This window comes from Bidens hawaiensis, unplaced genomic scaffold (genome assembly GCF_021521415.1).
Source record: "Bidens hawaiensis isolate Kalapana, Puna unplaced genomic scaffold, B.hawaiensis_p1.1 tig00034765_1, whole genome shotgun sequence".
Lineage (NCBI taxonomy): Eukaryota > Viridiplantae > Streptophyta > Magnoliopsida > Asterales > Asteraceae > Bidens > Bidens hawaiensis.
Window position 1 is genome coordinate 208,627 of NW_027496046.1, and position 16,755 is coordinate 225,381.

General features: G+C 35.6%; 1 pseudogene; it reads right to left on the reverse strand.

Annotated features, from left to right (window-relative positions):
- Positions 1 to 400: 400 nt before the first annotated feature.
- Positions 401 to 15,518, reverse strand: LOC143586679 (protein SABRE-like; annotated as a pseudogene).
- Between the last annotated feature and the right edge of the window lie 1,237 nt (positions 15,519 to 16,755).

Sequence of the window (16,755 nt, forward strand, 5' to 3'; positions counted from 1 at the left end):
GACAACTTCCACTCAAATATCTAAATAGATACATGATATACTTAAAAAAAGAAACAGAATCTATTTTTCACGAGGGAAATAAAGTTCTATAGCCTAGCAATTATTACTTTTATAAATCATAAGTAGAAAACTAACAATATTATAATAATTATAACACTATTACCACCTTTATTTCCATCTTAAATATACAAATAACACTCATAGACGTTGATCATCAAACTCTTGTGGGCATAGAGCCCAATGTTATATACAACTCTCATAAACCATAATCCTTGTATACATATATAGCTATACCAATGGCGGAACCTGCTTTTGACGATACAAAAACTCAGCCTTGCCTATGGGTGTTAGCATAGGCAAGACGTTGCAACAAAACTAGCACTTTGTGAGTCGGGTTGGGTTAAGGTAAAGGTAGTGATTTCTCTTCAGCAGCCTTGTATTCAAGGAAATCCTCATAAGGATCAGATCCACTAGAAGAATTGCTTTCATATGGTGTGGTTTCTACTGGCGAAGACGGAAGTGATGAATCTCTTTGCTGTGGAGGTATACCTGATAATTAACAATAGATTCCGGTTAGCATTCAAAGTTTTTTTTTTTTTAATATTTTATCAACATGGCAGGTGGCACGAACCTTTCTTGGAACGAAACTTTTTGGTGTGGCGTCGAATGAGTTTTCTAGTTATAGTTAACTGTCTGGCAAACGGAGAATATTCCGTATCACTTTCACTCCAGTCACCACCGCCCGTGTGATCATTTTCACCTTCACCTCTCATTGTTCTCAGCACAAACGCCTTAGCTTTACGCCTCTGAGAGTGGAATAATCCTCTGATTGAGGTCACAAACCCATCTCCTGCACCCTCGGGAGGTCGTTTAGGCCAAGTTATTGGAACCTGATCTGCTTTACCAATCGGGCCATCGCTGTCACTAAGATTCAGATCGGTTGTAGGGATACCTGACACAGTTGTTTCTTTTCCATGACCATGTAGCTTATCTTTGAACTTCTTACCCTGAAGCAATTAAATTATGTTACATGTTCATACTTTTTTTTGTATTTTTTATGGTCTTTTGATAATAAACATGATTTTTTACCTGCATTCCAGTGACTGATTTGAGAACTCCCCAAATTATATGTTTTTTGACTCTTGAGAACAACCTTCTCCAGGTACCTGTGAATTCGACACGATGGAACGTATCCATAAGCAATCTTAGATCACTTACGGCAAATCTGGACCCTTCATAGGTCACTAGCAGTTCGACCTGTTTCATCACAGTGAAACAAGATTCGTTAACAAAGAAAAAGAATATTAGATGCTAATTTTGACCAACATATGAAAGGTAGATTTATGTTATGCTCTTATTTTCATAGACCAAACAAGGATGTTCAGTTAGCCATTCACTTCTCTTTCAAGTTCCAATATAATTGTTATGCTCGTGTTGACTTCTCGGTTAGGAATTATCATTGGACTAGGGCCCTACTAGCCTCATCGGCCGATAAAAACAACTAAAAAGAGAATTGAGTCAAAAACGTCAAACACTTGATGTGTATTTTTAAGCATAAAACCTCCGGGGAGGGATATTTTGAGAACCAATGTTGAGTTTTAAGAACTTAAGAACTCAATTCTTGGCCACACATTTAATTAAATGGATTGAAATATGTGGTTGAGATTAAATCTGACTAAAAAGTCAAAGTAGAAGAGAGAATAAAGATGTGATTACACTAACTTTTACGTCCGTTACACATGTGTAAAAAGTCGACTCGGTGCGTAAAAAATTCTGTAATTTTTTTACGTATATGTAACCTACATATATTACGCATGTGTAAAAAAAATTCGAAAAAAAAAATCGTTACGTTGAGTTCTTTCGAGATCTTAAAACTCCAAAGGGGTTCTCATTTGAAATCTCCCATAAAACCTCCTGCATAACTTCATTGAAAAATTAGATTATTACTGATTTAATATATAGCTTTTATAAATGGTTCAAAGAACATGTTATGGAACAGGTGTTCGAAGTAAAATTACACCAAAAACTGACCCTTTTTCTGGCCTGCCAACTTTGCAACCTTAAAATACACACATACATAATTTATCCTAATTGGCCATCATTGACCAATACCGACCCTACATGACCATCATTGACTATTGACCAATATTGATCCTAACTGACCATCATTGACCAATGACCCTTACTGTCCATAATTGACCAATATACAAAATAAAATAATAATATTTCAATCCTGGTATAACTGACATACCTGACTAATCTTGATATTGTGGAATTCCCTCATTACCCTTGGCCTGGACCTTTTCTCATCGTTTGGTTTACCCAACTTCTTTTCTTCTTGAGAAGAACGACCCGTTTTTGCAGTTTTAGATTTACCTTTACTTGATTCATCCTGTTGCTCAACACTTCCAGCTGGCTCTATCTTGAGGTTTGCAGATTGCATTTGTAGCATAAGTTCATTAGTAACAGATTCTGCTACAGATTCTTCACAAGTTCTATCAAACGAATAAGATCGCCCTAACTCAGGCGATGTGGTTTTTCCATTCTGCCCCTTTGTTCCCTACACGAAAATCAACAATAAGTTGTAAATAAATTGTAATATGTATCTACATTTTGTATTAATGTTATAATTTGAGTTTGACAGGTCACTATAAACTCACATGAATGGAATCAGAGCTTCGGGATGTTAATGATAGTGATGGGTTAGATCTGCTGGACCCCTCTACTTCTTTTGTTGGATGACTGCTTGATGCAGAAGCCTCATTTACAGTGGAAACCTTTTTTGCTCTTCTTAAACCAGAAGTAGTCGACACCTTCCAAACTTCCTATGTGTCAAACTAAAACAATTTAGTAATTACATTTAACACCCTTGATAATTTATTGAAAAAATGGAAAAAAGTATGTCAGGTCAAACCAACCCGCCCACTTTGCCACCTAACCTGGCGACGTTGACTATCTTGCTCCTCTTCTGGGAAAAAGTAGCCCCACATCATTCTGTACATTTGCTCAGTCAAATGTATTTTCAGCGGGTAAATATCCACCTTTAGTGATGAAACAGTAGCTTTAATTAGTATAAGGTGCTAAGCTTTTAATTCCAAATAAGCACTAATGAATAGCAACTGTTTTAGTTAATTGGGTATTGTTAAAGATGCTGGTCACAGGTTAACGACAAGATCACATATTGCTATATTAGGATTGTTGTAACTACATGCTTTATGCCTCTATTCAAGAATTTATTTTGTTCTGCGTATTAAGCTGCGCAAAAATTATATGCGTGCCTGGATTGGTTTGCAATAAATAATATTATAAAAATGATTAAGGAGCCCAAAGTTTTTGTTAGGTCAGTTTTGACCTTGGAATTCATCAAGATCATGAAAGTTGAGTATTTGAATTTCTATTCTTGATACAATTTTATAGTAAACAGCGAGTAGAAATTTTCACCTGGAATAACTCAATAGGTGAGTTGCCATCCTTTGGAGCTCCTTGTTTAGCATCTACCCGAAGCATCACCTTTCTGCAACCACAAAAGCAAAACACAAGTGTAAATTTTTAAGAATATATACACTGAAATCAAGCACATGCAAGAAGAAAAATCAGTTACATACTTGGCCCATTCAGAAGGTGGATTCCATGCAGATAGAAGCATGTCAGATTTCGCATTAGGCAGGCAATTTCTCACTACAAAGTACTTTGTTGTGAACCGTGCAAGACCAACATCTTTATAGTCTCTGTCAAAATCATATATCTGCAAACAAGATGTTCCATTATAAATGGACGTTCAAAAACCAAAAACTAGATGTTAGTTAGACAACTAACATAGCCACCAGGGGTAATCTGGTCAATCTACACTGATACTAACCATGTCATTTATCTCAGCCTCTGCAAAAGATTTCCCATCCACAAACATTCTCCAAACCACTTTGTTGATTTGCAAAGATATGCGCATAGCACATGAAGGGCTTTTATTCTTCTCTTTCTCCATAAGTCGTAATTGTGCAGCTTTCTGCATTGCCATCCTAAAAGAAGCAGCAGCAATCTTTCTAGATTTTTGTGCATTTACCAATTCTTTCCTCAGTCTTTGCACCTGTAAATGTAAGTTTTTAGCATTGTTACTTATAATCAAAAACAAAACAAGCAGGTTTTATACTTTAGGCATGAGACTTGCATCTTACCAATGTGGATCTTCCACCAGTTACCATCCAAAGATTCCCTTCCTTCTCTGAATGTGCATCTCCAGAAGTATCAATAAAGAGTGAAAGCTTCCGGATATCATCAAAAAGCAAGTTGCGGGCCCGATCTTTCTGTTCAAGGTTGACTCGTTCTATCTCTACCTCTTCAACACCATCAGGAACCACTTCATCTGCTTCTTCCTCAATGTCCTCATCGTCTTCCGCTGATTTGGGAAGACTACTTCTCCTAGGCCTGAATTAAAAACTTCAGTCAAATTGCCAAAGTACAAAAAATGTGGAGCCGGACAAAATTAATCAACTTTCATCTTTCTCATATTCAAATACAACAGTTGGATGTCAAAGAGTAGATTGGCCAAAACATCACTTACTTAGGAAGCCTGGCAAAGAGTAGATTGGTCAAAACATCAAGCATAACTTGAAACTGGCGAGATGTCATGGTAGCTGTTATATTTTGGGAATTGAATGCAAGTTCTTTCAAAGGTTTGACCTATAATACAGAGATTTCAACAACTATGAATACTATATACAATTAGTGTATGTACAATTACATAGCCATTTATGGCACGTGACTATCATAATTCATAAACAATTGCATAGCCATTTATGACACATGGCTCGTAACTCATAAACACACCCACCTTTAGATCTGTTGTTCCACCTTTGTGTCTGGTGTAGCGGAAGTACATATCACATGGCATAAACACTCTTTCAAGAAGGGCCCCGGTGCGTTTTACTTTTTGTGAGCTCCTACGAATCTTTGGTAACCATTGAAGTCCAGCCCCTGGATCAACATCAGTGGGGGCCACATGAGCCTGCACGTGTTCCAACATCACTGATAGTTCCATACGATTCCATGTTAATTCGGGTTGAGATTCAGGACTATTCACAGCTCCACTCCCAAGTGCTTGTTTAATCATCTCTATGCCAACATTCAGAACTGCATGAAATGACCGAGCTAAAACTCTCCCACTAACAGCAGCAAGCAAAAATCTACCCTGTTAACAACGAAAAAATGATTAAATAACACAGTTTGCGAGAGAACCTTAGTTCTAAATTCTAACACCTTAACAACTTACATTTGCATCTTCAGAGTGAAGATTGAATTGTGGCTCGATAACATTAACCATGAAACGACGAGTGCCTTCTTCATCAGAGTCATCAAATCCATGTTTGTCTATCAGTTAACCAGAAAAAGATTAAGACTTTACATGAATGATAACAATCAAAGTGAAGCTTGTAAATGTGATCAGAAGAATGTGGTTTTGTACCAATAGCCCCAAATGACTGTCTGTCTACTTTACTTGAACTTGCTAAAGACGAGTTCGACCCTGAAGCCTCCTTTTGTTTAGAACTTGCACCTTGACTAGCAGATGCGTTCTTTGAAACATCTTCGCTGGAGGATTCCTTTGCTATTTGTACTTGGTTCCCTTCTAAAAGCTTCCTCTGGGCATACTGACGAGAAGGAGAAGGTTTTGAAGGTGCAAATGCTTTAGATAATTCACCAACCCACGACCAAACAGCATTTCTGTTTTCAATTGTCCATAACAGCTTCAATCCATAAACAAAGATCCGGCGACAGTTATCAGCAATCACCACATTATATCCATCATCCTCACTTGGATCAGATCTTGCTTGTTCATCACTCTCACTCCCATTTTCAAATTCTGACCTAACATATGTCATTTCAGAATTTCTTCTGCCAGCTTCTTGCCATGCAAGCAATCTAGCTGGATCTGCCTTTGGTGATTGCCTTCTAATTGTAAAATAATCAGACGACAACAAAAACCCATCATCACGATGTCGTTCGGTAGTAGTTGTAGTTTTACCATTGTTACTGTTATCATTTACAACTCGGTCAGTGGATGAAGACTTTGACCCTTTTCTTGACATTTGAACAACTTTGATAACACTTGTGCAATCATCTTTATTAAGAAACACTTTAGGCATATGAAGATCAAGACCCTGATAAACAAGATCAAGAATGTCACGCTTGCTCTCAAATGTATACTTCTGCTTACCACGACTGTAGCACATTTCGAATTTCAACTTTGTCATCTTAAATGTCAACCCTTTAGCTGGATCATTTTCATCTAACGACATGTGTCTTAAAACAGTTGGAGTCGAATCAATCCGGAACATAAATTCTGTCATGACTTTATCTAATGAAAGATTACCAGACCTAGGAATTCTTGGGACACCAAAACGTGGCCATCGAGAGAAGTATCTCAACTTATGAGGAGGATTGTAGTTCAAGTTCCAGAAGTTTAGGAGCCAAGCAAAATCGTGAGGACCAACATTTAAAGTTGGTGAATTAACTGAATCATTCTCCAATTTAGATGAATCATGCAAAGCTGCATCAAATGCAGCATAACCATTGCTGTTGGACTGTGAAAGAGATATCATTGGTCTGAGAGAGAAATTCCACCTCAATGATAATGAAGTAGATCTGAAAGGATCATATATCTTATCGCGAGCGACACGTTCAGAAGGAAGTGCAAACAAATAGTGATTGAGTGGTTTGCCCGACGCACATTCCCAGTCCATTGTAACCTCAAGAGTAAAGCTGGGAGCAACTAGAAAAGCGCCACGTGCGCCAGATGGTGGTTTAATCGTTGAATTTCGAAGCAATTCATCCAAACTGCTTGTAAACATCTTGAAATCCTTTGCTGAAACATCTATACGCCCATCCGAGTGTTTAAGTTCCATATATCCTGAAGAAATTTGGAGTTGATCGTTTTTTTCATACGGATCGGTTGTAGCAAGAATATGAAATGTGCTTTCAGAAAAACACAATGTGGTTTTTCCATGAATGTAATTTCTCATCTCGTCCCACCATGGCAAGCTTTTTTCTTTTTTGGGAGGTGTAATATCAGGAGCATTTGGGTTTCTGACACTTAAGTTAGCCCTACGTAAAGCTACTGTGAATGCATAGCTTAAATCAGTAAAAGCTGGTTCAAAACCAACTCCAAAAGCTATTTCTCCTTTTTTGAAAAGTAAAGGTATATCCAAATATGTTTTCATTGGTGGTGTTGTGCCACTAGCTGAACGATACATTTTCACCTTCCTCCATCTACCAATGTAGACATCTTGCAGAATTTGGGGTTGAAAAGGTGTCGCCTACAACAAAAACTCAAAATCACTTTCCTTTATTCATTCTTTAGTCATGTCCTCACCAAATAAAAAAATCAAAAAAAATTGACTAAAAGGTCTTGAGTCAAACTGATCAAAAGCTCAAAGTCAGGGTCTATACTCTATAGTTATTGCTTATAGTCTCTTACATTGTTTTATTCAAAGCATTATTAGACTATATTGAAGTTGTTTTCGCAGTCATAAATGACAAAAATCTTTACTCAAAAAACTCGTTTTTTTCCACCCAAACACCATTTGAGTGTTACCTAACCCGCCTGACCTACAACGTCCAATCCATATAATAAAAATGAAAAACAAAATAAAATGAATATAAATAAGGATGTAAGCGAGCCAACCCGCTCAGGAACTACTCGATATCAGCTCGCTAAAAGCTCAAATCAAGCCAGGCGGCTTGAGCCTAAAAATAAGCTTGTTTTGTAAACAAGCCCAAGCTTAACTTACCAAGCTCAAGCTGGTCGTGAGCCTAAATGAGCCTATCATTTTTATAATGTTTATTTAATATAGTAAACATATATTTATATAATAATAACTATTATACATAAGACTATGAAAAAAATAAGTAAATAATATATATCTACCAATCTACCTATACTAATAAAAGAAAATAATTCTGGACACATGGCATTCTGAAGTTAATTCTCACTATCAAATTCCCGCCCAAATCACTTCTCTTCTATTGATGGAAAAGAAAAAAATATCTTGGTTCTAAATATAGTATTGATTATAAATTCAACACACCGTATTAATTGGTCAATTTCCATTGATTGAATTATTAATGCTATAAATTATATTGTAAACATACTTAATATAAAAAAAAATATTAATATATATATAATAATTACGTGCCATAGAGATATTTTCTTTAAAATTAAAATATATATAAAAGAGTTTATGTTTAAAGAGTACACTAACTTTTAATTTTTGAGACATCTTCATATTGAAGAAGACTGTAATAATTTAGTTTACTTTTTACAAATATTCAATGTTTTAATAAGTCTTAAAAATCATAGACAAAACTTTTATTTTTTATGTTTAGCATAAGACTATTGTGATAGTTGAACAACAGTGTGTTTATAAGGGCATCATGAAAGCTGTTCAAAAAGGAAAATCTGGTGTCCCTTTTGGTTTATGGTTTAGGGTTTAGTGTTTAGGGTATAGAATAAAAAACATTTTTATGAAAGACTTTAATTACATCTTTCAGATCTAAATGTCTCATTGTTTTAAATGTTGCTTCCAGTGGCATTGTTTCATTATTGTATACCGATGGTAGAACAACCCATTATCGATTTAAAATTCAAATACATTTGATGATATAAAGCGACTATATTTGTAATATACTTTTTACATAAGAATATGAAGAGACTTAATTATCTTTTATTTTATTTGTATTAAATTATTCATTGTAATTTATACATTAACCTATATCGTGTAATACACGGGTTTCTAAAGCTAGTTATGTTATATAGAGAAATTATAATCAAAATAGATATGACAATAATAGATGTGCACTATTAGATAACAAATAATAAACGAGCCGAGCTCGATTGAGCTTTGGAAATAGAGCTCGAAACGAGCCAAGCTCAAGTTCTTGCAAGTTAAACAAGCCGAGGTCGGGCTCAGATCGTTTACAGCCCTAAATAGTAAACACAATAAGCAAAAGAAAAGATAACTGTAATCTGACCTGTTGAGCAAGAACAACCCGACCCTCACATTTACCAGAAGAACCAGCAAGAAGTGGATAAGTATAGTCTCTAAGCTGAACAACAAGAGAGCCTGTCTGCAAATTAAGGTTGCATCCATAAAGGCGAGAAAATGGGATTTTAAATTCAAGAGCAACGGGATCAAGCTTCTGCACAAAATCTATCATTCCAGCTTCACCACCTTCGATTGCTGACAAACTGAACTCAAGCTCTGTTGCGGTAATAGAAAAAAGAGACGTTCTTGAGGTGCTAAGTTTAAAACCAGACTGAAATCCATCCTTAAAAGCACCAGATCCTTCTGTTTTTACAAGTTTTTGGCACGCCTGATAATAAGAACAAAAAGATTGTTTGTGTATTTCTTCTTTAAGCTTTTCAAAAGATGATGGATCCTGCAAATCAATCTCCTCCCCATTAACTTGAAGTGTGCCTTTATGAACAGAATCATCTTCATCAGCAACTGCAGAGGATTGGCTTCCTTTTGCAATAATAGACTCGAGCAAAGTCAACCGAACAGCCACTTCCCGAGCCTCGTTTTTCAAAAGTTGATAGTGTTCATCAAGCCAACCTTGTATCGGTTCTTCTTCAATGTCAGCAGTCAGCTTACGTATAAAGAACTTTACACAACCAATTTTTGAAGAACTAGGCTTTTTTAGTTTTGCACTAGATTCTTTGACTGGGAATATTAGTTTCTTTTTAGCAGCAGTTATAAGCTTTAACGCTCGCAACATTTCCTCAACAGAATCATCTAGAGCACGCAGCTGTAATCTGTATGGCATGCAAACATGTACATCAAATGCTTGAATCACCCAGTCCCACTTGGCATCTGACTCAGATTTTGCACTCGGTATACGAGAAATTTGCATTCTGCCACTATTAAACACCCTTGATGAATTGAAACTGAGCATTAGTCCTTCAAGAAGTACACCTATACGTGCATTTTCAGAAAAATTGACTGAACTTGAATCATGGCTTCAACACCATCTCCAGCTTCAGCAGTTACAGTAAGCATCTCAATATCAATAGCAAAAAGAGATTCCTTTTTTCTTTTATTCTTTTCTGACTGTAATAATCCTGTAGATTCTTCTTTTGGGACAGCATTATCTTTACTAGCATAAATCTCCTTCTGATTCTCAATCAGTAGCTTCAGTCGTAACCCTAGCTCAACTAATGCCAAGTGGACATCTGGTTCCCACCTGGCAGTTATATCAGTCGCACTAAAAAGGGAGCAAACAGCTATTTCTCTAAGACCACCAGCTCTCCTTACAAACTTTGCATTCTGTAAGTCAAATAATGTTACTTTTGTGCCGGAATCGTTGTCTTCTAAATATTCTTGATACACAGATCTAGCTCTCTCAAGCTCCAACTGAGTGGACTGTTTTTCCTTATTCAAGCATAAACTAAAGTGGTAGATATCAAGACCTACAACGCATTTTACCGTTTTGTGCTCATTTGAAACTGTTGGTGTTATTTTTGAAGTACGTGGGGCCCCATCAGCTAAGGTGCTAATAAGAACACGCCCACCTTGTGATCCATAATTTACCGTTTTTGGTTCTGAGATAACTTCATTTTCCAAGCCTATGTCACTGCATAGACTTACAGAGCAACGTTCCAGGTTAAACTTAATCAATTGAAGCCCTCTGCCAGATGGTTTTGTTAAGCGTGTTACCCGAGATGTTTTAACAGATGGAGATGAAGATTTTATCAGCGTTTTAAACAAGAAAGCGGTTACTAGCAAGGACTGAACGCGCTTGAAAGTTAAGTTCAAACCCATGGAAGTTATGTCCACAGATAAAACCAATATTAACTTTGGATTATCTTCTTGAGATGGGTCCTTCTCCTTTTTGCCCCAATCCAGGCTGATTTTTGCTATGTGCAGTAACGAACCAGTATTTGTTTCCACACCGAATAGGGTTTCCCTTAAAGATTCTTGATATTCATCTGCCATGTGCAAATTCAGTTCTCCAAGCTCCAAGTGAACTGCAGTGCCTGAACTGGATATGTTGTTGGCAAAGACATGTGAGGACTGTGAGCAACCCTGAAAACCAATGACAGTAAAGAATGCCATAAAAACACGAGCTTTACTAGAACTTCCTTAAGATAAAAAATAAATCACTTCTATTAAAATGATACTATGCACATGTTCATCAAAGATGCATAAATTGAATGATTTTAAAACTAAACAGCGGATATAGAAATTTCAATCCAGCTACATGTGAAAAGGTCTCAGATTATCTTTTATCTCATAACGAATCAAACAAGCAAAATAAAAATATAGCTTTAAATAAAACATGTCAAATTGGTTGAAAGTCGCACAGAGTATACCTTGAAGTCATAAAACACCCTAAATCATTCATTAAGGAAAAACAGATTGTTAATAATATAATAATTCTAAATCACTTACATGATAGATAGGCAATCCACTTAAATTAAAAAGCACAATAGTCATCTCTGGCGCTGAAACTGTGCATGTCCACATAATGGTTTTAGAACCACTTGACTGGACCTTAACGGGGTTAGCATTTTCATCACGAAGCACCATCTTTTTCTTCTTTGATGAGCTCAAATTCATTAATGGCTTCAACCTTCCCATGAATAAGTTGCATTGGGTGCCACCAAGCTTTACATCAACTTCAGATCTTATTGGTGATGTAGGCTGAAAAGAGAATTAAAGAAGGTAAGAAATTGGTTTATGAAACAATGTGTGAAAAGCTGAAAATCATATAGCCTACCTGTAATGGAATGTATACTGAGGAAATAACAGCAAGCTTCAATATGTTGACCATAGAACTTTCGGCTTCTTTAAGAATCTATATTATAAGAAAGAGGCAGTCATTAGAATGAAACTATGAACAACATTAATAATGTTGATTACACCCATACATGAATCTCACTGAAATCTAATTGAAGATCAAGACGTGTGCTTTCTCCAATATCTTCAACAAATCGAGACTTCACACTCTTTAACTGGATGCCCATTATGTTATTCTCCATAACAATAGAGTGTTCTTTATGCACAAACTTCACATTCAACTTTGGCAAAGCGAGACAAACCTATTAAAAAGACACACTTTGCCAATTAATGTAAACTTTAATCTTGACTTAAAACACAACACTTTCTAACCTTTTCGGGAATGAACGAAGTGTACTTCGTAGCAGCCAAAAGGGCAGATTTGTCATTTCGTGGCTTTTTAACAATGTTGTGTTCAGCGACTGATTGAAAAAGTTCATCAACTTGAGTGTCAGACGACTTCTTTCCGGGAATCAGCTCCTCGTTTAAGTTCAAAGTGATTTCTCCAATTGAAATGTCTACATTTTTCACTACAATGCCTGCTTCTCTGCAGCAAAGGTTTTAAATAGAAAAAGATTTAATCTTTACTAAAAGAAAGAATAAGGTGAGATGAAAAAGACATGGTATTCAATGGTTTTTCTTGTGATAAAGTTGCTCAAAAAACAACCCTATTCTACAATTTCAGCAGTTTTGGTGAAAATAATATAATAAAAATAGATAAAAACCAACCTATCATGACCAAACTCACTCGAGAGATGGAATTCTTCACAAACAAAAGGAGCAGATGCTTTCTCAATAGTTGCAAAGCATGTCTGGCCAGCAGTAAAGCTTTCAGCATTGCTAAAGCTAGATGATTGATCAAAACTGATACGTGGATCAACCACATGAACAACAACGGGCAAAAGTTGCAACTTCACAAGAATAGAAGGTTTGGTCCCACCATCTTTTGATATCTCAACTCCCAAATCTTTAACTTCTGCGGTAGCTTTTGGTGTCTGCCACAAAATACAAGAAAATCAAAAGCAGTTGATAAAATCAAACCTATTAATAAAATACTTTTACGGGCCTGATTAAATATCATGCACTTTACAAACATTTTTCATGCAATTTAGAAACAAATAAATTATATAAATATATGAGTGACGATAATCCAGGAGTCGTGATGGCAACAGGCACGCACAAGCATACCTAATGTCCCCAAATACAGAAGATCCTTATGTTAACTAAAAGGATCTTCTGTGTTGAACCCTAATCTTGCAACCATCTGAGTAACAGAAATTGTGCACACAACCACATAAATTTGCATTTCAAAAAGCCCCCCCCCCCCCCCCACTTCTTTCTCTTTTATCAGGGAAAATATGGTCATACAGACAGCTGAGCATGAATGAGCATAATCTATCAACAAATAACACTTTTTTGTGTACATTTTCTGTAAAGAATTATATTTATATTTTTGCACTAACATGCATGTGATAAAGTACAGTAGCAGTACAAGAACTCTATTCTTAGAATTGTGAATGATAATTTCACACACCAAAGAAGCAATAAAGCAAGAATGAAAATAGTCATAAACATAAGCAATTTCATTGGGAACAACTTGCCTTTACAACTAAATCTGTCACAGAAATTGATAAGAATCTTGCCACATTAGCCACAACCATCCACTTCCCTCTGCCTGCGTTACTGCGGGACCTACGAGATTTCTGTGACTCTGTTTTCTTTGAACCTTGGCTTGAAGCCCTTGTAACAATTTCTATGTCACTTATCAACAATTGCAGTTTTGGATCCCTAGACATAAAACCAACCCCTAGTTTAACCAAGGATTGTCTTAGACTAAATCTAATTTCACCAACTGAAACAGATTCAATCGCGCCCTGCAAAATTGCCAACGTGAATATCAAGGATGATGTCAGAATAGATTCTCAAAAGAATATAGATGCAATTTGATGAAAATATCATCATGTATGTAGTTTATCTCTAAAGAGCAACACTAACCCGAGAAAAAAAAAAGAATGTCAGGGTAAAATGTAAACTACTGTAAATCGCATAAAAGAAACATATCATCTGTAGTAAGATTAAAAGTTATGTGAAATCCAGGAAAAAGTATAATGGATAAACGATGGTCCTTCCTAGTTAAGATTAATATTTCTGATACAAGAGCGTCAAACGAGGATGTAAACCAATTTAACATGACTAATTCAATATGTACATTATTTAATACCATTAAATAATTATGCAATGCAAAATGTAAGAGGGGCATAGCAGAAGAAAAAGAAAACAAAATTTAAGCAAAATTTGATGTATGGTAGAAGACCAAAGCAAAAGATTAATAACCTTTTCAAACTTGATTGTAACATCACTCAAACATTTCCATCCACTAACTTTAAATGCCACTGATGCTTTCATAATCCGGCTCAAAATCCAAGCAACTAACTTGGAAGCAAATCTGAAATAAGATTTTCAGTTAAGTTATCTAAACCCACAATTAATGTTGATGAAGTAGAATGTAGGCTATAAAAGCATGATCAGACATAAAACAATGAGATTATGATGCACAACAGCTTGATGTAAAACATAAACCTGAAAAATTTTATGTTAATTTCAACATTAAACTGCCAATAATTGAGGTGATTAAGCTAGTATTGAAAATGGATTTCAAAATGATTACTGCTAAATCGAAATCAAAATTAAAAAGCTTTTAGTCAGTTGCTTATTGCTAGCTATAGATAATTTCACATTTCTTCCAACTACTCTTTTCTTGATAAACCGAACACCCTAATCATAATTCATGTTGTAACTTCTAATCATTTAACTAGCCTAAGCACACATCCAAACACCTATAGCATCTATTGGTAACATAAAAATCACAGCACTACATTTACAATTTACACACAATTTCTTTAAATATTATAAGACATGATAAACTAGCCACTTAAAACATGATAAAACTAGCTACTTAAAAAATAAAACAATCAATTACGATATCCAACTTATGAATCTATATATACCAACATCATAAATCATAACTAGCAAATCCACTAATCAGCTGCTGATTTCTAGCTATAGATAATTTCACATCCTAAAAAACATAAAAATCACAGCACTACATTTACAACAAACACTCACAATTCATAACAAAATTACAAAACATAATACAACCAGCCACTTTAAATAATAAAACAACCTGTCTAACAAATATATCAATTACAATATCCAACTTATCAATATTTACTAACTACAGCTCAAAATTCAACTAAGCATCAAATTAACCAAAATTAACCAGGCAATCGAGTACTTACATAAGCATGATACAACTAGCCACTTAAAACAATAAGTGTCTAACAAATATATCAATTACAATATCCAACTTATCAATCTATACTAACTACAGCTCAAAATCCAACCTCTAAGCATCAAATTAACCAGGCGATCGATTACTTACATAAGCACGATACAACTAGCCACTTAAAACATAAAACAACGTGTCTAACAAACATATCAATTACAATATCCAACTTAAATCAATCTATACTAACTACAGCTCACAATTGAACCTCTGAGCATCAAATTAAGCAAAATTAAGCATCTGATCAATCACTTACATAAACAGAAGCCATAATATAATCGATATAAACAGAAACGTAAACAGGAATTTGACCGGCGACATCTCGAATCAAATCCTAATTCGCTCTACTTCATTCGATGAACACACAAGCAGCCAGCATCAATTCATTGAGTACGCATCACTCCACCGGCAGCATCAGCAAACCCTAGGTCATCACCAATCGATTCGAATTCTAACAAACAAATAATAATAATAAGCAGATCACGAAGCTACCTCATAATAAATAAACATAACATATATTATTATTATTGAAATTGAAATAAAGGAAGTAAAAGAAGGTCAAAACGCACGATTTATAGACTGTCGATGCAATACAGCCAAAATTGTGGTAATTAGTTTTTCCAGAGCTGAAATTACTACCGACAGGGCGACTGAGCTTTGGTAAGTTGTACTTTACGCAGTAAGAGGTGTGTGGTGGTCTGTCGGTTGTGATTTGGTGTTACAGAATGGGGTTTATTAAATCCAGAGTAAGGATGCAGTACGTGCTTGTACTTTGTGGATTAATGGTTGTGCGTAAGGGTGGAAGAGTGGTTTTGGTGGTGTGTGCGAGACATCTTTGGGATCAAGGGAGGTGTGTGGATGGGGGCATTCTCGAGGCAAGTTATGAATTGCATCCTTTGAGTTTTGTTGTTGTTACAATTGTGGTCCTTGGAGTGTGGATTGTTATAATTGGGGTCTTAAATTGAAGTTGTTGTTTTGAGATGGTGGGTTTTGGTTAAACTAAGTTAAGGTTTTAGAATAGCATTGTTATGTGATTATCAAGGCTTGTTTTCAAACAACTGTCGTATCGTGTGAGCACCTGTTTAGGCTGTTTGTTCCTGAAGTATAAAATGTTTCCTCAGTTCTTGAATAGCTTCTTTTAAAATGGCTTCTGCTTCCTCGGTAAATGTCTTGGTATGTAACAGTGCAAGACTTAAGTAATATGATTTAAGGTTTACTGCTTTTGTTTATGAATAGAGTAACAATGTTTGCAAGTTTAAATATGTTTGAGGAAGAAAGAGTTGATGAAAGTTAAACGGCAGATGTATTGAAGTAGTCACAAATGATTTTCATAGTTCTTTATCTAGATTTTAATCAGCAATCTAGATATTGGATTACATCGAAACAGAAGGCAAGCGAGCAACAAGCTGCGCCGCTATCCCTTTTTGAATCGCAAAACCCAATCTTTTAAAAACTATATTTGCTGATCCTGGAGTCATAACATTACTATACATGACCCGCTGAACAATGGTAAGTAGCTCCATAGCTTCAAGCGCGAGGAAACCAAAAGTGTCAAAAACAAAAGGAATAAATACATGTTGA